This window comes from Carassius gibelio, chromosome A19 (genome assembly GCF_023724105.1).
Source record: "Carassius gibelio isolate Cgi1373 ecotype wild population from Czech Republic chromosome A19, carGib1.2-hapl.c, whole genome shotgun sequence".
NCBI lineage: Eukaryota > Metazoa > Chordata > Actinopteri > Cypriniformes > Cyprinidae > Carassius > Carassius gibelio.
Genome location: NC_068389.1, coordinates 1,091,424 through 1,114,682, shown reverse-complemented (window position 1 = coordinate 1,114,682; position 23,259 = coordinate 1,091,424). Strand labels below are relative to the sequence as shown.

The 23,259-nt window shown below is 38.6% G+C and overlaps 12 non-coding genes and 12 pseudogenes across 12 annotated transcripts; all 24 read right to left on the bottom strand.

Moving 5' to 3' along the window:
- Positions 1-274: 274 nt before the first annotated feature.
- Positions 275-393, bottom strand: LOC127937662 (5S ribosomal RNA). The gene has a single exon (XR_008148447.1). It is a non-coding gene; the product is annotated as a 5S ribosomal RNA (ribosomal RNA).
- Positions 394-1,172: 779 nt separating this feature from the next.
- On the bottom strand, positions 1,173-1,291 carry LOC127936502 (uncharacterized; annotated as a pseudogene).
- Positions 1,292-2,375: 1,084 nt separating this feature from the next.
- On the bottom strand, positions 2,376-2,494 carry LOC127937660 (5S ribosomal RNA). Its single transcript, XR_008148445.1, has one exon. It is a non-coding gene; the product is annotated as a 5S ribosomal RNA (ribosomal RNA).
- A 498-nt stretch (positions 2,495-2,992) lies between these two features.
- LOC127937185 (uncharacterized) lies at positions 2,993-3,111 on the bottom strand (annotated as a pseudogene).
- Positions 3,112-4,025: 914 nt separating this feature from the next.
- On the bottom strand, positions 4,026-4,144 carry LOC127937078 (uncharacterized; annotated as a pseudogene).
- A 1,083-nt stretch (positions 4,145-5,227) lies between these two features.
- LOC127937659 (5S ribosomal RNA) lies at positions 5,228-5,346 on the bottom strand. The gene has a single exon (XR_008148444.1). It is a non-coding gene; the product is annotated as a 5S ribosomal RNA (ribosomal RNA).
- Positions 5,347-5,983: 637 nt separating this feature from the next.
- On the bottom strand, positions 5,984-6,102 carry LOC127936501 (uncharacterized; annotated as a pseudogene).
- Positions 6,103-6,605: 503 nt separating this feature from the next.
- On the bottom strand, positions 6,606-6,724 carry LOC127937658 (5S ribosomal RNA). Its single transcript, XR_008148443.1, has one exon. It is a non-coding gene; the product is annotated as a 5S ribosomal RNA (ribosomal RNA).
- Positions 6,725-7,222: 498 nt separating this feature from the next.
- LOC127937369 (uncharacterized) lies at positions 7,223-7,341 on the bottom strand (annotated as a pseudogene).
- A 914-nt stretch (positions 7,342-8,255) lies between these two features.
- LOC127936500 (uncharacterized) lies at positions 8,256-8,374 on the bottom strand (annotated as a pseudogene).
- A 1,081-nt stretch (positions 8,375-9,455) lies between these two features.
- On the bottom strand, positions 9,456-9,574 carry LOC127937657 (5S ribosomal RNA). The gene has a single exon (XR_008148442.1). It is a non-coding gene; the product is annotated as a 5S ribosomal RNA (ribosomal RNA).
- Positions 9,575-10,212: 638 nt separating this feature from the next.
- On the bottom strand, positions 10,213-10,331 carry LOC127936499 (uncharacterized; annotated as a pseudogene).
- Positions 10,332-11,412: 1,081 nt separating this feature from the next.
- On the bottom strand, positions 11,413-11,531 carry LOC127937656 (5S ribosomal RNA). The gene has a single exon (XR_008148441.1). It is a non-coding gene; the product is annotated as a 5S ribosomal RNA (ribosomal RNA).
- A 782-nt stretch (positions 11,532-12,313) lies between these two features.
- LOC127936497 (uncharacterized) lies at positions 12,314-12,432 on the bottom strand (annotated as a pseudogene).
- A 1,081-nt stretch (positions 12,433-13,513) lies between these two features.
- Positions 13,514-13,632, bottom strand: LOC127937655 (5S ribosomal RNA). The gene has a single exon (XR_008148440.1). It is a non-coding gene; the product is annotated as a 5S ribosomal RNA (ribosomal RNA).
- A 638-nt stretch (positions 13,633-14,270) lies between these two features.
- LOC127936496 (uncharacterized) lies at positions 14,271-14,389 on the bottom strand (annotated as a pseudogene).
- Positions 14,390-15,469: 1,080 nt separating this feature from the next.
- LOC127937654 (5S ribosomal RNA) lies at positions 15,470-15,588 on the bottom strand. The gene has a single exon (XR_008148439.1). It is a non-coding gene; the product is annotated as a 5S ribosomal RNA (ribosomal RNA).
- A 1,081-nt stretch (positions 15,589-16,669) lies between these two features.
- Positions 16,670-16,788, bottom strand: LOC127937653 (5S ribosomal RNA). The gene has a single exon (XR_008148438.1). It is a non-coding gene; the product is annotated as a 5S ribosomal RNA (ribosomal RNA).
- A 638-nt stretch (positions 16,789-17,426) lies between these two features.
- Positions 17,427-17,545, bottom strand: LOC127936495 (uncharacterized; annotated as a pseudogene).
- A 1,074-nt stretch (positions 17,546-18,619) lies between these two features.
- LOC127937652 (5S ribosomal RNA) lies at positions 18,620-18,738 on the bottom strand. Its single transcript, XR_008148437.1, has one exon. It is a non-coding gene; the product is annotated as a 5S ribosomal RNA (ribosomal RNA).
- A 783-nt stretch (positions 18,739-19,521) lies between these two features.
- LOC127936494 (uncharacterized) lies at positions 19,522-19,640 on the bottom strand (annotated as a pseudogene).
- A 1,081-nt stretch (positions 19,641-20,721) lies between these two features.
- Positions 20,722-20,840, bottom strand: LOC127937651 (5S ribosomal RNA). The gene has a single exon (XR_008148436.1). It is a non-coding gene; the product is annotated as a 5S ribosomal RNA (ribosomal RNA).
- A 638-nt stretch (positions 20,841-21,478) lies between these two features.
- On the bottom strand, positions 21,479-21,597 carry LOC127936493 (uncharacterized; annotated as a pseudogene).
- Positions 21,598-22,677: 1,080 nt separating this feature from the next.
- On the bottom strand, positions 22,678-22,796 carry LOC127937649 (5S ribosomal RNA). Its single transcript, XR_008148434.1, has one exon. It is a non-coding gene; the product is annotated as a 5S ribosomal RNA (ribosomal RNA).
- Positions 22,797-23,259: the final 463 nt, after the last annotated feature.

Genomic DNA, 23,259 nt, shown 5'->3' with positions numbered 1-23,259 from the left:
TATTCCTTGGCGGTCTCTCATCCAAGTACTAACCAGACCTAAACCTACTAAGATTCAGAGATCGGGCATTGACTCTTTTTTTTTCTTTTTTTTTTTTTTTTGCAAGATTATTATATAATTTGTGAAAAATATCCAAAAATTTAAAGCACCTGATATTCCCAGGCAGTCTCCCATCCATGTACTAACCTGGCGCAAACCTGCTTATATTCAGAGATCGGGCATTGACTCTAGTTTTTGGCAAAATTATTATATACTAAGTGAAAAATTTCAAAAAAGCTTACAGTACCTGGTATTCCCAGGCGGTCTCCCATCCAGGCACTAACCAGGCCCAAACCTGCTTAGCTTCCGAGATCAGACAAGATCGGGCATAGCCAGGCTGGTATGGCCATAAGCGAAGACTGCTGCAAAGAGAAGGCTATTTAAAGATCAGCCAATCTACTCGCCAGTACATTATAAAAGTAGGAAAGAAACCCCAAAAGCTTAAAGCACCTGCTATTCCTAGGCGGTCTCTCATCCAATTACTAACCTGGCCCAAACCTGCTTATATTCAGAGATCGGACATTGGCTCTATTTTTTGCCAAATTTATTATATACTAAGTGAAAAAATTCCAAAAGCTTAAAGCACCTGGTATTCCTTGGCGGTCTCTCATCCAAGTACTAACCAGACCTAAACCTGCTAAGATTCAGAGATCGGGCATTGACTCTTTTTTTTTTTTTTTTTTTTTGCAAGATTATTATATAATTCGTGAAAAATATCCAAACATTTAAAGCACCTGGTATTCCCAGGCAGTCTCCCATCCATGTACTAACCTGGCGCAAACCTGCTTATATTCAGAGATCGGGCATTGACTCTATTTTTTGGCAAAATTATTATATACTAAGTGAAAAATTTCAAAAGCTTAAAGCACCTGGTATTCCTTGGCGGTCTCTCATCCAAGTACTAACTAGACCTAAACCTGCTAAAATTCAGAGATCGGGCATTGACTCTTTTTTTTTTTTGCAAGATTTTTATATAATTCTTGAAAAATATCCAAACATTTAAAGCACCTGGTATTCCCAGGCAGTCTCCCATCCATGTACTAACCTGGCGCAAACCTGCTTATATTCAGAGATCGGGCATTGACTCTATTTTTTGGCAAAATTATTATATACTAAGTGAAAAATTTCAAAAAAGCTTAGAGTACCTGGTATTCCCAGGCGGTCTCCCATCCAGGCACTAACCAGGCCCAAACCTGCTTAGCTTACGAGATCAGACAAGATCGGGCATAGCCAGGCTGGTATGGCCATAAGCGAAGACTGCTGCAAAGAGAAGGCTATTTAAAGATCAGCCAATCTACTCGCCAGTACATTATAAAAGTAGGAAAGAAACCCCAAAAGCTTAAAGCACCTGGTATTCCTAGGCGGTCTCTCATCCAAGTACTAACCTGGCCCAAACCTGCTTATATTCAGAGATCGGGCATTGACTCTATTTTTTGGCAAATTTATTATATACTAAGTGAAAAAATTCCAAAAGCTTAAAGCACCTGGTATTCCTTGGCGGTCTATCATTCAAGTACTAACCAGACCTTAACCTGCTAAGATTCAGAGATCGGGCATTGACTTCTTCTTTTTTTTTTTTTTTTTGCAAGATTATTATATAATTCGTGAAAAATATCCAAAAAATTAAAGCACCTGGTATTCCCAGGCAGTCTCCCATCCATGTACTAACCTGGCCCAAACCTGCTTATATTCAGAGATCGGGCATTGACTCTATTTTTTGCCAAATTTATTATATACTAAGTGAAAAAATTCCAAAAGCTTAAAGCACCTGGTATTCCTTGGCGGTCTCTCATCCAAGTACTAACCAGACCTAAACCTGCTAAGATTCAGAGATCGGGCATTGACTCTTTTTTTTTTTTTTTTTTTTTTTTTGCAAGATTATTATATAATTCATGAAAAATATCCAAACATTTAAAGCACCTGGTATTCCCAGGCAGTCTCCCATCCATGTACTAACCTGGCGCAAACCTGCTTATATTCAGAGATCGGGCATTGACTCTATTTTTTGGCAAAATTATTATATACTAAGTGAAAAAATTCCAAAAGCTTAAAGCACCTGGTATTCCTTGGCGGTCTCTCATCTAAGTACTAACCAGACCTAAACCTACTAAGATTCAGAGATCGGGCATTGACTCTTTTTTTTTCTTTTTTTTTTTTTTTTTTGCAAGATTATTATATAATTCGTGAAAAATATCCAAAAATTTAAAGCACCTGATATTCCCAGGCAGTCTCCCATCCATGTACTAACCTGGCGCAAACCTGCTTATATTCAGAGATCGGGCATTGACTCTATTTTTTGGCAAAATTATTATATACTAAGTGAAAAATTTCAAAAAAGCTTACAGTACCTGGTATTCCCAGGCGGTCTCCCATCCAGGCACTAACCAGGCCCAAACCTGCTTAGCTTCCGAGATCAGACAAGATCGGGCATAGCCAGGCTGGTATGGCCATAAGCGAAGACTGCTGCAAAGAGAAGGCTATTTAAAGATCAGCCAATCTACTCGCCAGTACATTATAAAAGTAGGAAAGAAACCCCAAAAGCTTAAAGCACCTGCTATTCCTAGGCGGTCTCTCATCCAATTACTAACCTGGCCCAAACCTGCTTATATTCAGAGATCGGACATTGACTCTATTTTTTGCCAAATTTATTATATACTAAGTGAAAAAATTCCAAAAGCTTAAAGCACCTGGTATTCCTTGGCGGTCTCTCATCCAAGTACTAACCAGATCTAAACCTGCTAAGATTCAGAGATCGGGCATTGACTCTTTTTTATTTTGTTGCAAGATTATTATATAATTCGTGAAAAATATCCAAACATTTAAAGCACCTGGTATTCCCAGGCAGTCTCCCATCCATGTACTAACCTGGCGCAAACCTGCTTATATTCAGAGATCGGGCATTGACTCTATTTTTTGGCAAAATTATTATATACTAAGTGAAAAATTTCAAAAAAGCTTAGAGTACCTGGTATTCCCAGGCGGTCTCCCATCCAGGCACTAACCAGGCCCAAACCTGCTTAGCTTATGAGATCAGATAAGATCGGGCATAGCCAGGCTGGTATGGCCATAAGCGAAGACTGCTGCAAAGAGAAGGCTATTTAAAGATCAGCCAATCTACTCGCCAGTACATTATAAAAGTAGGAAAGAAACCCCAAAAGCTTAAAGCACCTGCTATTCCTAGGCGGTCTCTCATCCAATTACTAACCTGGCCCAAACCTGCTTATATTCAGAGATCGGGCATTGACTCTATTTTTTGCCAAATTTATTATATACTAAGTGAAAAAATTCCAAAAGCTTAAAGCACCTGGTATTCCTTGGCGGTCTCTCATCCAAGTACTAACCAGACCTAAACCTGCTAAGATTCAGAGATCGGGCATTGACTCTATTTTTTGCCAAATTTATTATATACTAAGTGAAAAAATTCCAAAAGCTTAAAGCACCTGGTATTCCTTGGCGGTCTATCATTCAAGTACTAACCAGACCTTAACCTGCTAAGATTCAGAGATCGGGCATTGACTTCTTCTTTTTTTTTTTTTTTGCCAGATTATTATATAATTCGTGAAAAATATCCAAACATTTAAAGCACCTGGTATTCCCAGGCAGTCTCCCATCCATGTACTAACCTGGCGCAAACCTGCTTATATTCAGAGATCGGGCATTGACTCTATTTTTTGGCAAAATTATTATATACTAAGTGAAAAATTTCAAAAGCTTAAAGCACCTGGTATTCCTTGGCGGTCTCTCATCCAAGTACTAACTAGACCTAAACCTGCTAAAATTCAGAGATCGGGCATTGACTCTTTTTTTTTTTTTGCAAGATTTTTATATAATTCGTGAAAAATATCCAAACATTTAAAGCACCTGGTATTCCCAGGCAGTCTCCCATCCATGTACTAACCTGGCGCAAACCTGCTTATATTCAGAGATCGGGCATTGACTCTATTTTTTGGCAAAATTATTATATACTAAGTGAAAAATTTCAAAAAAGCTTAGAGTACCTGGTATTCCCAGGCGGTCTCCCATCCAGGCACAAACCAGGCCCAAACCTGCTTAGCTTACGAGATCAGACAAGATCGGGCATAGCCAGGCTGGTATGGCCATAAGCGAAGACTGCTGCAAAGAGAAGGCTATTTAAAGATCAGCCAATCTACTCGCCAGTACATTATAAAAGTAGGAAAGAAACCCCAAAAGCTTAAAGCACCTGGTATTCCTAGGCGGTCTCTCATCCAAGTACTAACCTGGCCCAAACCTGCTTATATTCAGAGATCGGGCATTGACTCTATTTTTTGGCAAATTTATTATATACTAAGTGAAAAAATTCCAAAAGCTTAAAGCACCTGGTATTCCTTGGCGGTCTATCATTCAAGTACTAACCAGACCTTAACCTGCTAAGATTCAGAGATCGGGCATTGACTTCTTCTTTTTTTTTTTTTTTTTTGCAAGATTATTATATAATTCGTGAAAAATATCCAAAAATTTAAAGCACCTGGTATTCCCAGGCAGTCTCCCATCCATGTACTAACCTGGCCCAAACCTGCTTATATTCAGAGATCGGGCATTGACTCTATTTTTTGCCAAATTTATTATATACTAAGTGAAAAAATTCCAAAAGCTTAAAGCACCTGGTATTCCTTGGCGGTCTCTCATCCAAGTACTAACCAGTCCTAAACCTGCTAAGATTCAGAGATCGGGCATTGACTCTTTTTTTTTTTTTTTTTTTTTTTTGCAAGATTATTATATAATTCATGAAAAATATCCAAACATTTAAAGCACCTGGTATTCCCAGGCAGTCTCCCATCCATGTACTAACCTGGCGCAAACCTGCTTATATTCAGAGATCGGGCATTGACTCTATTTTTTGGCAAAATTATTATATACTAAGTGAAAAAATTCCAAAAGCTTAAAGCACCTGGTATTCCTTGGCGGTCTCTCATCCAAGTACTAACCAGACCTAAACCTACTAAGATTCAGAGATCGGGCATTGACTCTTTTTATTTCTTTTTTTTTTTTTTTTGCAAGATTATTATATAATTCGTGAAAAATATCCAAAAATTTAAAGCACCTGATATTCCCAGGCAGTCTCCCATCCATGTACTAACCTGGCGCAAACCTGCTTATATTCAGAGATCGGGCATTGACTCTATTTTTTTGGCAAAATTATTATATACTAAGTGAAAAATTTCAAAAAAGCTTACAGTACCTGGTATTCCCAGGCGGTCTCCCATCCAGGCACTAACCAGGCCCAAACCTGCTTAGCTTCCGAGATCAGACAAGATCGGGCATAGCCAGGCTGGTATGGCCATAAGCGAAGACTGCTGCAAAGAGAAGGCTATTTAAAGATCAGCCAATCTACTCGCCAGTACATTATAAAAGTAGGAAAGAAACCCCAAAAGCTTAAAGCACCTGGTATTCCTAGGCGGTCTCTCATCCAATTACTAACCTGGCCCAAACCTGCTTATATTCAGAGATCGGGCATTGACTCTATTTTTTGCCAAATTTATTATATACTAAGTGAAAAAATTCCAAAAGCTTAAAGCACCTGGTATTCCTTGGCGGTCTCTCATCCAAGTACTAACCAGATCTAAACCTGCTAAGATTCAGAGATCGGGCATTGACTCTTTTTTATTTTGTTGCAAGATTATTATATAATTCGTGAAAAATATCCAAACATTTAAAGCACCTGGTATTCCTTGGCGGTCTCTCATCCAAGTACTAACTAGACCTAAACCTGCTAAAATTCAGAGATCGGGCATTGACTCTTTTTTTTTTTTGCAAGATTTTTATATAATTCGTGAAAAATATCCAAACATTTAAAGCACCTGGTATTCCCAGGCAGTCTCCCATCCATGTACTAACCTGGCGCAAACCTGCTTATATTCAGAGATCGGGCATTGACTCTATTTTTTGGCAAAATTATTATATACTAAGTGAAAAATTTCAAAAAAGCTTAGAGTACCTGGTATTCCCAGGCGGTCTCCCATCCAGGCACTAACCAGGCCCAAACCTGCTTAGCTTACGAGATCAGACAAGATCGGGCATAGCCAGGCTGGTATGGCCATAAGCGAAGACTGCTGCAAAGAGAAGGCTATTTAAAGATCAGCCAATCTACTCGCCAGTACATTATAAAAGTAGGAAAGAAACCCCAAAAGCTTAAAGCACCTGGTATTCCTAGGCGGTCTCTCATCCAAGTACTAACCTGGCCCAAACCTGCTTATATTCAGAGATCGGGCATTGACTCTATTTTTTGGCAAATTTATTATATACTAAGTGAAAAAATTCCAAAAGCTTAAAGCACCTGGTATTCCTTGGCGGTCTATCATTCAAGTACTAACCAGACCTTAACCTGCTAAGATTCAGAGATCGGGCATTGACTTCTTCTTTTTTTTTTTTTTTTTGCAAGATTATTATATAATTCGTGAAAAATATCCAAAAATTTAAAGCACCTGGTATTCCCAGGCAGTCTCCCATCCATGTACTAACCTGGCGCAAACCTGCTTATATTCAGAGATCGGGCATTGACTATTTTTTGGCAAAATTATTATATACTGAGTGAAAAATTTCAAAAAAGCTTACAGTACCTGGTATTCCCAGGCGGTCTCCCATCCAGGCACTAACCAGGCCCAAACCTGCTTAGCTTCCGAGATCAGACAAGATCGGGCATAGCCAGGCTGGTATGGCCATAAGCGAAGACTGCTGCAAAGAGAAGGCTATTTAAAGATCAGCCAATCTACTCGCCAGTACATTATAAAAGTAGGAAAGAAACCCCAAAAGCTTAAAGCACCTGCTATTCCTAGGCGGTCTCTCATCCAATTACTAACCTGGCCCAAACCTGCTTATATTCAGAGATCGGACATTGACTCTATTTTTTGCCAAATTTATTATATACTAAGTGAAAAAATTCCAAAAGCTTAAAGCACCTGGTATTCCTTGGCGGTCTCTCATCCAAGTACTAACCAGATCTAAACCTGCTAAGATTCAGAGATCGGGCATTGACTCTTTTTTATTTTGTTGCAAGATTATTATATAATTCGTGAAAAATATCCAAACATTTAAAGCACCTGGTATTCCCAGGCAGTCTCCCATCCATGTACTAACCTGGCGCAAACCTGCTTATATTCAGAGATCGGGCATTGGCTCTATTTTTTGGCAAAATTATTATATACTAAGTGAAAAATTTCAAAAAAGCTTAGAGTACCTGGTATTCCCAGGCGGTCTCCCATCCAGGCACTAACCAGGCCCAAACCTGCTTAGCTTATGAGATCAGACAAGATCGGGCATAGCCAGGCTGGTATGGCCATAAGCGAAGACTGCTGCAAAGAGAAGGCTATTTAAAGATCAGCCAATCTACTCGCCAGTACATTATAAAAGTAGGAAAGAAACCCCAAAAGCTTAAAGCACCTGCTATTCCTAGGCGGTCTCTCATCCAATTACTAACCTGGCCCAAACCTGCTTATATTCAGAGATCGGGCATTGACTCTATTTTTTGCCAAATTTATTATATACTAAGTGAAAAAATTCCAAAAGCTTAAAGCACCTGGTATTCCTTGGCGGTCTCTCATCCAAGTACTAACCAGACCTAAACCTGCTAAGATTCAGAGATCGGGCATTGACTCTATTTTTTGCCAAATTTATTATATACTAAGTGAAAAAATTCCAAAAGCTTAAAGCACCTGGTATTCCTTGGCGGTCTATCATTCAAGTACTAACCAGACCTTAACCTGCTAAGATTCAGAGATCGGGCATTGACTTCTTCTTTTTTTTTTTTTTTTGCCAGATTATTATATAATTCGTGAAAAATATCCAAACATTTAAAGCACCTGGTATTCCCAGGCAGTCTCCCATCCATGTACTAACCTGGCGCAAACCTGCTTATATTCAGAGATCGGGCATTGACTCTATTTTTTGGCAAAATTATTATATACTAAGTGAAAAATTTCAAAAGCTTAAAGCACCTGGTATTCCTTGGCGGTCTCTCATCCAAGTACTAACTAGACCTAAACCTGCTAAAATTCAGAGATCGGGCATTGACTCTTTTTTTTTTTTGCAAGATTTTTATATAATTCGTGAAAAATATCCAAATATTTAAAGCACCTGGTATTCCCAGGCAGTCTCCCATCCATGTACTAACCTGGCGCAAACCTGCTTATATTCAGAGATCGGGCATTGACTCTATTTTTTGGCAAAATTATTATATACTAAGTGAAAAATTTCAAAAAAGCTTAGAGTACCTGGTATTCCCAGGCGGTCTCCCATCCAGGCACTAACCAGGCCCAAACCTGCTTAGCTTACGAGATCAGACAAGATCGGGCATAGCCAGGCTGGTATGGCCATAAGCGAAGACTGCTGCAAAGAGAAGGCTATTTAAAGATCAGCCAATCTACTCGCCAGTACATTATAAAAGTAGGAAAGAAACCCCAAAAGCTTAAAGCACCTGGTATTCCTAGGCGGTCTCTCATCCAAGTACTAACCTGGCCCAAACCTGCTTATATTCAGAGATCGGGCATTGACTCTATTTTTTGGCAAATTTATTATATACTAAGTGAAAAAATTCCAAAAGCTTAAAGCACCTGGTATTCCTTGGCGGTCTATCATTCAAGTACTAACCAGACCTTAACCTGCTAAGATTCAGAGATCGGGCATTGACTTCTTCTTTTTTTTTTTTTTTTGCAAGATTATTATATAATTCGTGAAAAATATCCAAAAATTTAAAGCACCTGGTATTCCCAGGCAGTCTCCCATCCATGTACTAACCTGGCCCAAACCTGCTTATATTCAGAGATCGGGCATTGACTCTATTTTTTGCCAAATTTATTATATACTAAGTGAAAAAATTCCAAAAGCTTAAAGCACCTGGTATTCCTTGGCGGTCTCTCATCCAAGTACTAACCAGTCCTAAACCTGCTAAGATTCAGAGATCGGGCATTGACTCTTTTTTTTTTTTTTTTTTTTTTTTGCAAGATTATTATATAATTCATGAAAAATATCCAAACATTTAAAGCACCTGGTATTCCCAGGCAGTCTCCCATCCATGTACTAACCTGGCGCAAACCTGCTTATATTCAGAGATCGGGCATTGACTCTATTTTTTGGCAAAATTATTATATACTAAGTGAAAAAATTCCAAAAGCTTAAAGCACCTGGTATTCCTTGGCGGTCTCTCATCCAAGTACTAACCAGACCTAAACCTACTAAGATTCAGAGATCGGGCATTGACTCTTTTTTTTTCTTTTTTTTTTTTTTTTGCAAGATTATTATATAATTCGTGAAAAATATCCAAAAATTTAAAGCACCTGATATTCCCAGGCAGTCTCCCATCCATGTACTAACCTGGCGCAAACCTGCTTATATTCAGAGATCGGGCATTGACTCTATTTTTTTGGCAAAATTATTATATACTAAGTGAAAAATTTCAAAAAAGCTTACAGTACCTGGTATTCCCAGGCGGTCTCCCATCCAGGCACTAACCAGGCCCAAACCTGCTTAGCTTCCGAGATCAGACAAGATCGGGCATAGCCAGGCTGGTATGGCCATAAGCGAAGACTGCTGCAAAGAGAAGGCTATTTAAAGATCAGCCAATCTACTCGCCAGTACATTATAAAAGTAGGAAAGAAACCCCAAAAGCTTAAAGCACCTGGTATTCCTAGGCGGTCTCTCATCCAATTACTAACCTGGCCCAAACCTGCTTATATTCAGAGATCGGGCATTGACTCTATTTTTTGCCAAATTTATTATATACTAAGTGAAAAAATTCCAAAAGCTTAAAGCACCTGGTATTCCTTGGCGGTCTCTCATCCAAGTACTAACCAGATCTAAACCTGCTAAGATTCAGAGATCGGGCATTGACTCTTTTTTATTTTGTTGCAAGATTATTATATAATTCGTGAAAAATATCCAAACATTTAAAGCACCTGGTATTCCTTGGCGGTCTCTCATCCAAGTACTAACTAGACCTAAACCTGCTAAAATTCAGAGATCGGGCATTGACTCTTTTTTTTTTTTTGCAAGATTTTTATATAATTCGTGAAAAATATCCAAACATTTAAAGCACCTGGTATTCCCAGGCAGTCTCCCATCCATGTACTAACCTGGCGCAAACCTGCTTATATTCAGAGATCGGGCATTGACTCTATTTTTTGGCAAAATTATTATATACTAAGTGAAAAATTTCAAAAAAGCTTAGAGTACCTGGTATTCCCAGGCGGTCTCCCATCCAGGCACTAACCAGGCCCAAACCTGCTTAGCTTACGAGATCAGACAAGATCGGGCATAGCCAGGCTGGTATGGCCATAAGCGAAGACTGCTGCAAAGAGAAGGCTATTTAAAGATCAGCCAATCTACTCGCCAGTACATTATAAAAGTAGGAAAGAAACCCCAAAAGCTTAAAGCACCTGGTATTCCTAGGCGGTCTCTCATCCAAGTACTAACCTGGCCCAAACCTGCTTATATTCAGAGATCGGGCATTGACTCTATTTTTTGGCAAATTTATTATATACTAAGTGAAAAAATTCCAAAAGCTTAAAGCACCTGGTATTCCTTGGCGGTCTATCATTCAAGTACTAACCAGACCTTAACCTGCTAAGATTCAGAGATCGGGCATTGACTTCTTCTTTTTTTTTTTTTTTTTGCAAGATTATTATATAATTCGTGAAAAATATCCAAAAATTTAAAGCACCTGGTATTCCCAGGCAGTCTCCCATCCATGTACTAACCTGGCCCAAACCTGCTTATATTCAGAGATCGGGCATTGACTCTATTTTTTGCCAAATTTATTATATACTAAGTGAAAAAATTCCAAAAGCTTAAAGCACCTGGTATTCCTTGGCGGTCTCTCATCCAAGTACTAACCAGACCTAAACCTGCTAAGATTCAGAGATCGGGCATTGACTCTTTTTTTTTTTTTTTTTTTTTTTTGCAAGATTATTATATAATTCATGAAAAATATCCAAACATTTAAAGCACCTGGTATTCCCAGGCAGTCTCCCATCCATGTACTAACCTGGCGCAAACCTGCTTATATTCAGAGATCGGGCATTGACTCTATTTTTTGGCAAAATTATTATATACTAAGTGAAAAAATTCCAAAAGCTTAAAGCACCTGGTATTCCTTGGCGGTCTCTCATCCAAGTACTAACCAGACCTAAACCTACTAAGATTCAGAGATCGGGCATTGACTCTTTTTTTTTCTTTTTTTTTTTTTTTTGCAAGATTATTATATAATTCGTGAAAAATATCCAAAAATTTAAAGCACCTGATATTCCCAGGCAGTCTCCCATCCATGTACTAACCTGGCGCAAACCTGCTTATATTCAGAGATCGGGCATTGACTCTATTTTTTGGCAAAATTATTATATACTAAGTGAAAAATTTCAAAAAAGCTTACAGTACCTGGTATTCCCAGGCGGTCTCCCATCCAGGCACTAACCAGGCCCAAACCTGCTTAGCTTCCGAGATCAGACAAGATCGGGCATAGCCAGGCTGGTATGGCCATAAGCGAAGACTGCTGCAAAGAGAAGGCTATTTAAAGATCAGCCAATCTACTCGCCAGTACATTATAAAAGTAGGAAAGAAACCCCAAAAGCTTAAAGCACCTGCTATTCCTAGGCGGTCTCTCATCCAATTACTAACCTGGCCCAAACCTGCTTATATTCAGAGATCGGACATTGACTCTATTTTTTGCCAAATTTATTATATACTAAGTGAAAAAATTCCAAAAGCTTAAAGCACCTGGTATTCCTTGGCGGTCTCTCATCCAAGTACTAACCAGACCTAAACCTGCTAAGATTCAGAGATCGGGCATTGACTCTTTTTTTTTTTTTTTTTTTTTTTTGCAAGATTATTATATAATTCGTGAAAAATATCCAAACATTTAAAGCACCTGGTATTCCCAGGCAGTCTCCCATCCATGTACTAACCTGGCGCAAACCTGCTTATATTCAGAGATCGGGCATTGACTCTATTTTTTGGCAAAATTATTATATACTAAGTGAAAAATTTCAAAAGCTTAAAGCACCTGGTATTCCTTGGCGGTCTCTCATCCAAGTACTAACTAGACCTAAACCTGCTAAAATTCAGAGATCGGGCATTGACTCTTTTTTTTTTTTGCAAGATTTTTATATAATTCGTGAAAAATATCCAAACATTTAAAGCACCTGGTATTCCCAGGCAGTCTCCCATCCATGTACTAACCTGGCGCAAACCTGCTTATATTCAGAGATCGGGCATTGACTCTATTTTTTGGCAAAATTATTATATACTAAGTGAAAAATTTCAAAAAAGCTTAGAGTACCTGGTATTCCCAGGCGGTCTCCCATCCAGGCACTAACCAGGCCCAAACCTGCTTAGCTTACGAGATCAGACAAGATCGGGCATAGCCAGGCTGGTATGGCCATAAGCGAAGACTGCTGCAAAGAGAAGGCTATTTAAAGATCAGCCAATCTACTCGCCAGTACATTATAAAAGTAGGAAAGAAACCCCAAAAGCTTAAAGCACCTGGTATTCCTAGGCGGTCTCTCATCCAAGTACTAACCTGGCCCAAACCTGCTTATATTCAGAGATCGGGCATTGACTCTATTTTTTGGCAAATTTATTATATACTAAGTGAAAAAATTCCAAAAGCTTAAAGCACCTGGTATTCCTTGGCGGTCTATCATTCAAGTACTAACCAGACCTTAACCTGCTAAGATTCAGAGATCGGGCATTGACTTCTTCTTTTTTTTTTTTTTTTTGCAAGATTATTATATAATTCGTGAAAAATATCCAAAAAATTAAAGCACCTGGTATTCCCAGGCAGTCTCCCATCCATGTACTAACCTGGCCCAAACCTGCTTATATTCAGAGATCGGGCATTGACTCTATTTTTTGCCAAATTTATTATATACTAAGTGAAAAAATTCCAAAAGCTTAAAGCACCTGGTATTCCTTGGCGGTCTCTCATCCAAGTACTAACCAGACCTAAACCTGCTAAGATTCAGAGATCGGGCATTGACTCTTTTTTTTTTTTTTTTTTTTTTTTGCAAGATTATTATATAATTCATGAAAAATATCCAAACATTTAAAGCACCTGGTATTCCCAGGCAGTCTCCCATCCATGTACTAACCTGGCGCAAACCTGCTTATATTCAGAGATCGGGCATTGACTCTATTTTTTGGCAAAATTATTATATACTAAGTGAAAAAATTCCAAAAGCTTAAAGCACCTGGTATTCCTTGGCGGTCTCTCATCCAAGTACTAACCAGACCTAAACCTACTAAGATTCAGAGATCGGGCATTGACTCTTTTTTTTTCTTTTTTTTTTTTTTTTGCAAGATTATTATATAATTCGTGAAAAATATCCAAAAATTTAAAGCACCTGATATTCCCAGGCAGTCTCCCATCCATGTACTAACCTGGCGCAAACCTGCTTATATTCAGAGATCGGGCATTGACTCTATTTTTTGGCAAAATTATTATATACTAAGTGAAAAATTTCAAAAAAGCTTACAGTACCTGGTATTCCCAGGCGGTCTCCCATCCAGGCACTAACCAGGCCCAAACCTGCTTAGCTTCCGAGATCAGACAAGATCGGGCATAGCCAGGCTGGTATGGCCATAAGCGAAGACTGCTGCAAAGAGAAGGCTATTTAAAGATCAGCCAATCTACTCGCCAGTACATTATAAAAGTAGGAAAGAAACCCCAAAAGCTTAAAGCACCTGGTATTCCTAGGCGGTCTCTCATCCAAGTACTAACCTGGCCCAAACCTGCTTATATTCAGAGATCGGGCATTGACTCTATTTTTTGGCAAATTTATTATATACTAAGTGAAAAAATTCCAAAAGCTTAAAGCACCTGGTATTCCTTGGCGGTCTATCATTCAAGTACTAACCAGATCTAAACCTGCTAAGATTCAGAGATCGGGCATTGACTCTTTTTTATTTTGTTGCAAGATTATTATATAATTCGTGAAAAATATCCAAACATTTAAAGCACCTGGTATTCCTTGGCGGTCTCTCATCCAAGTACTAACTAGACCTAAACCTGCTAAAATTCAGAGATCGGGCATTGACTCTTTTTTTTTTTTTGCAAGATTTTTATATAATTCGTGAAAAATATCCAAACATTTAAAGCACCTGGTATTCCCAGGCAGTCTCCCATCCATGTACTAACCTGGCGCAAACCTGCTTATATTCAGAGATCGGGCATTGACTCTATTTTTTGGCAAAATTATTATATACTAAGTGAAAAATTTCAAAAAAGCTTAGAGTACCTGGTATTCCCAGGCGGTCTCCCATCCAGGCACTAACCAGGCCCAAACCTGCTTAGCTTACGAGATCAGACAAGATCGGGCATAGCCAGGCTGGTATGGCCATAAGCGAAGACTGCTGCAAAGAGAAGGCTATTTAAAGATCAGCCAATCTACTCGCCAGTACATTATAAAAGTAGGAAAGAAACCCCAAAAGCTTAAAGCACCTGGTATTCCTAGGCGGTCTCTCATCCAAGTACTAACCTGGCCCAAACCTGCTTATATTCAGAGATCGGGCATTGACTCTATTTTTTGGCAAATTTATTATATACTAAGTGAAAAAATTCCAAAAGCTTAAAGCACCTGGTATTCCTTGGCGGTCTATCATTCAAGTACTAACCAGACCTTAACCTGCTAAGATTCAGAGATCGGGCATTGACTTCTTCTTTTTTTTTTTTTTTTTGCAAGATTATTATATAATTCGTGAAAAATATCCAAAAATTTAAAGCACCTGGTATTCCCAGGCAGTCTCCCATCCATGTACTAACCTGGCCCAAACCTGCTTATATTCAGAGATCGGGCATTGACTCTATTTTTTGCCAAATTTATTATATACTAAGTGAAAAAATTCCAAAAGCTTAAAGCACCTGGTATTCCTTGGCGGTCTCTCATCCAAGTACTAACCAGACCTAAACCTGCTAAGATTCAGAGATCGGGCATTGACTCTTTTTTTTTTTTTTTTTTTTTTTTGCAAGATTATTATATAATTCATGAAAAATATCCAAACATTTAAAGCACCTGGTATTCCCAGGCAGTCTCCCATCCATGTACTAACCTGGCGCAAACCTGCTTATATTCAGAGATCGGGCATTGACTCTATTTTTTGGCAAAATTATTATATACTAAGTGAAAAAATTCCAAAAGCTTAAAGCACCTGGTATTCCTTGGCGGTCTCTCATCCAAGTACTAACCAGACCTAAACCTACTAAGATTCAGAGATCGGGCATTGACTCTTTTTTTTTCTTTTTTTTTTTTTTTGCAAGATTATTATATAATTCGTGAAAAATATCCAAAAATTTAAAGCACCTGATATTCCCAGGCAGTCTCCCATCCATGTACTAACCTGGCGCAAACCTGCTTATATTCAGAGATCGGGCATTGACTCTATTTTTTGGCAAAATTATTATATACTAAGTGAAAAATTTCAAAAAAGCTTACAGTACCTGGTATTCCCAGGCGGTCTCCCATCCAGGCACTAACCAGGCCCAAACCTGCTTAGCTTCCGAGATCAGACAAGATCGGGCATAGCCAGGCTGGTATGGCCATAAGCGAAGACTGCTGCAAAGAGAAGGCTATTTAAAGATCAGCCAATCTACTCGCCAGTACATTATAAAAGTAGGAAAGAAACCCCAAAAGCTTAAAGCACCTGGTATTCCTAGGCGGTCTCTCATCCAAGTACTAACCTGGCCCAAACCTGCTTATATTCAGAGATCGGGCATTGACTCTATTTTTTGGCAAATTTATTATATACTAAGTGAAAAAATTCCAAAAGCTTAAAGCACCTGGTATTCCTTGGCGGTCTATCATTCAAGTACTAACCAGACCTTAACCTGCTAAGATTCAGAGATCGGGCATTGACTTCTTCTTTTTTTTTTTTTTTTGCAAGATTATTATATAATTCGTGAAAAATATCCAAAAATTTAAAGCACCTGGTATTCCCAGGCAGTCTCCCATCCATGTACTAACCTGGCCCAAACCTGCTTATATTCAGAGATCGGGCATTGACTCTATTTTTTGCCAAATTTATTATATACTAAGTGAAAAAATTCCAAAAGCTTAAAGCACCTGGTATTCCTTGGCGGTCTCTCATCCAAGTACTAACCAGTCCTAAACCTGCTAAGATTCAGAGATCGGGCATTGACTCTTTTTTTTTTTTTTTTTTTTTTTTGCAAGATTATTATATAATTCATGAAAAATATCCAAACATTTAAAGCACCTGGTATTCCCAGGCAGTCTCCCATCCATGTACTAACCTGGCGCAAACCTGCTTATATTCAGAGATCGGGCATTGACTCTATTTTTTGGCAAAATTATTATATACTAAGTGAAAAAATTCCAAAAGCTTAAAGCACCTGGTATTCCTTGGCGGTCTCTCATCCAAGTACTAACCAGACCTAAACCTACAAAGATTCAGAGATCGGGCATTGACTCTTTTTTTTTCTTTTTTTTTTTTTTTTGCAAGATTATTATATAATTCGTGAAAAATATCCAAAAATTTAAAGCACCTGATATTCCCAGGCAGTCTCCCATCCATGTACTAACCTGGCGCAAACCTGCTTATATTCAGAGATCGGGCATTGACTCTATTTTTTTGGCAAAATTATTATATACTAAGTGAAAAATTTCAAAAAAGCTTACAGTACCTGGTATTCCCAGGCGGTCTCCCATCCAGGCACTAACCAGGCCCAAACCTGCTTAGCTTCCGAGATCAGACAAGATCGGGCATAGCCAGGCTGGTATGGCCATAAGCGAAGACTGCTGCAAAGAGAAGGCTATTTAAAGATCAGCCAATCTACTCGCCAGTACATTATAAAAGTAGGAAAGAAACCCCAAAAGCTTAAAGCACCTGGTATTCCTAGGCGGTCTCTCATCCAATTACTAACCTGGCCCAAACCTGCTTATATTCAGAGATCGGGCATTGACTCTATTTTTTGCCAAATTTATTATATACTAAGTGAAAAAATTCCAAAAGCTTAAAGCACCTGGTATTCCTTGGCGGTCTCTCATCCAAGTACTAACCAGATCTAAACCTGCTAAGATTCAGAGATCGGGCATTGACTCTTTTTTATTTTGTTGCAAGATTATTATATAATTCGTGAAAAATATCCAAACATTTAAAGCACCTGGTATTCCTTGGCGGTCTCTCATCCAAGTACTAACTAGACCTAAACCTGCTAAAATTCAGAGATCGGGCATTGACTCTTTTTTTTTTTTTGCAAGATTTTTATATAATTCGTGAAAAATATCCAAACATTTAAAGCACCTGGTATTCCCAGGCAGTCTCCCATCCATGTACTAACCTGGCGCAAACCTGCTTATATTCAGAGATCGGGCATTGACTCTATTTTTTGGCAAAATTATTATATACTAAGTGAAAAATTTCAAAAAAGCTTAGAGTACCTGGTATTCCCAGGCGGTCTCCCATCCAGGCACTAACCAGGCCCAAACCTGCTTAGCTTACGAGATCAGACAAGATCGGGCATAGCCAGGCTGGTATGGCCATAAGCGAAGACTGCTGCAAAGAGAAGGCTATTTAAAGATCAGCCAATCTACTCGCCAGTACATTATAAAAGTAGGAAAGAAACCCCAAAAGCTTAAAGCACCTGGTATTCCTAGGCGGTCTCTCATCCAAGTACTAACCTGGCCCAAACCTGCTTATATTCAGAGATCGGGCATTGACTCTATTTTTTGGCAAATTTATTATATACTAAGTGAAAAAATTCCAAAAGCTTAAAGCACCTGGTATTCCTTGGCGGTCTATCATTCAAGTACTAACCAGACCTTAACCTGCTAAGATTCAGAGATCGGGCATTGACTTCTTCTTTTTTTTTTTTTTTTTGCAAGATTATTATATAATTCGTGAAAAATATCCAAAAATTTAAAGCACCTGGTATTCCCAGGCAGTCTCCCATCCATGTACTAACCTGGCCCAAACCTGCTTATATTCAGAGATCGGGCATTGACTCTATTTTTTGCCAAATTTATTATATACTAAGTGAAAAAATTCCAAAAGCTTAAAGCACCTGGTATTCCTTGGCGGTCTCTCATCCAAGTACTAACCAGACCTAAACCTGCTAAGATTCAGAGATCGGGCATTGACTCTTTTTTTTTTTTTTTTTGCAAGATTATTATATAATTCATGAAAAATATCCAAACATTTAAAGCACCTGGTATTCCCAGGCAGTCTCCCATCCATGTACTAACCTGGCGCAAACCTGCTTATATTCAGAGATCGGGCATTGACTCTATTTTTTGGCAAAATTATTATATACTAAGTGAAAAAATTCCAAAAGCTTAAAGCACCTGGTATTCCTTGGCGGTCTCTCATCCAAGTACTAACCAGACCTAAACCTACTAAGATTCAGAGATCGGGCATTGACTCTTTTTTTTTCTTTTTTTTTTTTTTTTGCAAGATTATTATATAATTCGTGAAAAATATCCAAAAATTTAAAGCACCTGATATTCCCAGGCAGTCTCCCATCCATGTACTAACCTGGCGCAAACCTGCTTATATTCAGAGATCGGGCATTGACTCTATTTTTTGGCAAAATTATTATATACTAAGTGAAAAATTTCAAAAAAGCTTACAGTACCTGGTATTCCCAGGCGGTCTCCCATCCAGGCACTAACCAGGCCCAAACCTGCTTAGCTTCCGAGATCAGACAAGATCGGGCATAGCCAGGCTGGTATGGCCATAAGCGAAGACTGCTGCAAAGAGAAGGCTATTTAAAGATCAGCCAATCTACTCGCCAGTACATTATAAAAGTAGGAAAGAAACCCCAAAAGCTTAAAGCACCTGCTATTCCTAGGCGGTCTCTCATCCAATTACTAACCTGGCCCAAACCTGCTTATATTCAGAGATCGGACATTGACTCTATTTTTTGCCAAATTTATTATATACTAAGTGAAAAAATTCCAAAAGCTTAAAGCACCTGGTATTCCTTGGCGGTCTCTCATCCAAGTACTAACCAGACCTAAACCTGCTAAGATTCAGAGATCGGGCATTGACTCTTTTTTTTTTTTTTTTTTTTTTTTTGCAAGATTATTATATAATTAGTGAAAAATATCCAAACATTTAAAGCACCTGGTATTCCCAGGCAGTCTCCCATCCATGTACTAACCTGGCGCAAACCTGCTTATATTCAGAGATCGGGCATTGACTCTATTTTTTGGCAAAATTATTATATACTAAGTGAAAAATTTCAAAAGCTTAAAGCACCTGGTATTCCTTGGCGGTCTCTCATCCAAGTACTAACTAGACCTAAACCTGCTAAAATTCAGAGATCGGGCATTGACTCTTTTTTTTTTTTGCAAGATTTTTATATAATTCGTGAAAAATATCCAAACATTTAAAGCACCTGGTATTCCCAGGCAGTCTCCCATCCATGTACTAACCTGGCGCAAACCTGCTTATATTCAGAGATCGGGCATTGACTCTATTTTTTGGCAAAATTATTATATACTAAGTGAAAAATTTCAAAAAAGCTTAGAGTACCTGGTATTCCCAGGCGGTCTCCCATCCAGGCACTAACCAGGCCCAAACCTGCTTAGCTTACGAGATCAGACAAGATCGGGCATAGCCAGGCTGGTATGGCCATAAGCGAAGACTGCTGCAAAGAGAAGGCTATTTAAAGATCAGCCAATCTACTCGCCAGTACATTATAAAAGTAGGAAAGAAACCCCAAAAGCTTAAAGCACCTGGTATTCCTAGGCGGTCTCTCATCCAAGTACTAACCTGGCCCAAACCTGCTTATATTCAGAGATCGGGCATTGACTCTATTTTTTGGCAAATTTATTATATACTAAGTGAAAAAATTCCAAAAGCTTAAAGCACCTGGTATTCCTTGGCGGTCTATCATTCAAGTACTAACCAGACCTTAACCTGCTAAGATTCAGAGATCGGGCATTGACTTCTTCTTTTTTTTTTTTTTTTTGCAAGATTATTATATAATTCGTGAAAAATATCCAAAAAATTAAAGCACCTGGTATTCCCAGGCAGTCTCCCATCCATGTACTAACCTGGCCCAAACCTGCTTATATTCAGAGATCGGGCATTGACTCTATTTTTTGCCAAATTTATTATATACTAAGTGAAAAAATTCCAAAAGCTTAAAGCACCTGGTATTCCTTGGCGGTCTCTCATCCAAGTACTAACCAGACCTAAACCTGCTAAGATTCAGAGATCGGGCATTGACTCTTTTTTTTTTTTTTTTTTTTTTTTGCAAGATTATTATATAATTCATGAAAAATATCCAAACATTTAAAGCACCTGGTATTCCCAGGCAGTCTCCCATCCATGTACTAACCTGGCGCAAACCTGCTTATATTCAGAGATCGGGCATTGACTCTATTTTTTGGCAAAATTATTATATACTAAGTGAAAAAATTCCAAAAGCTTAAAGCACCTGGTATTCCTTGGCGGTCTCTCATCCAAGTACTAACCAGACCTAAACCTACTAAGATTCAGAGATCGGGCATTGACTCTTTTTTTTTCTTTTTTTTTTTTTTTTGCAAGATTATTATATAATTCGTGAAAAATATCCAAAAATTTAAAGCACCTGATATTCCCAGGCAGTCTCCCATCCATGTACTAACCTGGCGCAAACCTGCTTATATTCAGAGATCGGGCATTGACTCTATTTTTTGGCAAAATTATTATATACTAAGTGAAAAATTTCAAAAAAGCTTACAGTACCTGGTATTCCCAGGCGGTCTCCCATCCAGGCACTAACCAGGCCCAAACCTGCTTAGCTTCCGAGATCAGACAAGATCGGGCATAGCCAGGCTGGTATGGCCATAAGCGAAGACTGCTGCAAAGAGAAGGCTATTTAAAGATCAGCCAATCTACTCGCCAGTACATTATAAAAGTAGGAAAGAAACCCCAAAAGCTTAAAGCACCTGGTATTCCTAGGCGGTCTCTCATCCAAGTACTAACCTGGCCCAAACCTGCTTATATTCAGAGATCGGGCATTGACTCTATTTTTTGGCAAATTTATTATATACTAAGTGAAAAAATTCCAAAAGCTTAAAGCACCTGGTATTCCTTGGCGGTCTATCATTCAAGTACTAACCAGATCTAAACCTGCTAAGATTCAGAGATCGGGCATTGACTCTTTTTTATTTTGTTGCAAGATTATTATATAATTCGTGAAAAATATCCAAACATTTAAAGCACCTGGTATTCCTTGGCGGTCTCTCATCCAAGTACTAACTAGACCTAAACCTGCTAAAATTCAGAGATCGGGCATTGACTCTTTTTTTTTTTTTGCAAGATTTTTATATAATTCGTGAAAAATATCCAAACATTTAAAGCACCTGGTATTCCCAGGCAGTCTCCCATCCATGTACTAACCTGGCGCAAACCTGCTTATATTCAGAGATCGGGCATTGACTCTATTTTTTGGCAAAATTATTATATACTAAGTGAAAAATTTCAAAAAAGCTTAGAGTACCTGGTATTCCCAGGCGGTCTCCCATCCAGGCACTAACCAGGCCCAAACCTGCTTAGCTTACGAGATCAGACAAGATCGGGCATAGCCAGGCTGGTATGGCCATAAGCGAAGACTGCTGCAAAGAGAAGGCTATTTAAAGATCAGCCAATCTACTCGCCAGTACATTATAAAAGTAGGAAAGAAACCCCAAAAGCTTAAAGCACCTGGTATTCCTAGGCGGTCTCTCATCCAAGTACTAACCTGGCCCAAACCTGCTTATATTCAGAGATCGGGCATTGACTCTATTTTTTGGCAAATTTATTATATACTAAGTGAAAAAATTCCAAAAGCTTAAAGCACCTGGTATTCCTTGGCGGTCTATCATTCAAGTACTAACCAGACCTTAACCTGCTAAGATTCAGAGATCGGGCATTGACTTCTTCTTTTTTTTTTTTTTTTTGCAAGATTATTATATAATTCGTGAAAAATATCCAAAAATTTAAAGCACCTGGTATTCCCAGGCAGTCTCCCATCCATGTACTAACCTGGCCCAAACCTGCTTATATTCAGAGATCGGGCATTGACTCTATTTTTTGCCAAATTTATTATATACTAAGTGAAAAAATTCCAAAAGCTTAAAGCACCTGGTATTCCTTGGCGGTCTCTCATCCAAGTACTAACCAGACCTAAACCTGCTAAGATTCAGAGATCGGGCATTGACTCTTTTTTTTTTTTTTTTTTTTTTTTGCAAGATTATTATATAATTCATGAAAAATATCCAAACATTTAAAGCACCTGGTATTCCCAGGCAGTCTCCCATCCATGTACTAACCTGGCGCAAACCTGCTTATATTCAGAGATCGGGCATTGACTCTATTTTTTGGCAAAATTATTATATACTAAGTGAAAAAATTCCAAAAGCTTAAAGCACCTGGTATTCCTTGGCGGTCTCTCATCCAAGTACTAACCAGACCTAAACCTACTAAGATTCAGAGATCGGGCATTGACTCTTTTTTTTTCTTTTTTTTTTTTTTTGCAAGATTATTATATAATTCGTGAAAAATATCCAAAAATTTAAAGCACCTGATATTCCCAGGCAGTCTCCCATCCATGTACTAACCTGGCGCAAACCTGCTTATATTCAGAGATCGGGCATTGACTCTATTTTTTGGCAAAATTATTATATACTAAGTGAAAAATTTCAAAAAAGCTTACAGTACCTGGTATTCCCAGGCGGTCTCCCATCCAGGCACTAACCAGGCCCAAACCTGCTTAGCTTCCGAGATCAGACAAGATCGGGCATAGCCAGGCTGGTATGGCCATAAGCGAAGACTGCTGCAAAGAGAAGGCTATTTAAAGATCAGCCAATCTACTCGCCAGTACATTATAAAAGTAGGAAAGAAACCCCAAAAGCTTAAAGCACCTGCTATTCCTAGGCGGTCTCTCATCCAATTACTAACCTGGCCCAAACCTGCTTATATTCAGAGATCGGACATTGACTCTATTTTTTGCCAAATTTATTATATACTAAGTGAAAAAATTCCAAAAGCTTAAAGCACCTGGTATTCCTTGGCGGTCTCTCATCCAAGTACTAACCAGACCTAAACCTGCTAAGATTCAGAGATCGGGCATTGACTCTTTTTTTTTTTTTTTTTTTTTTTTGCAAGATTATTATATAATTCGTGAAAAATATCCAAACATTTAAAGCACCTGGTATTCCCAGGCAGTCTCCCATCCATGTACTAACCTGGCGCAAACCTGCTTATATTCAGAGATCGGGCATTGACTCT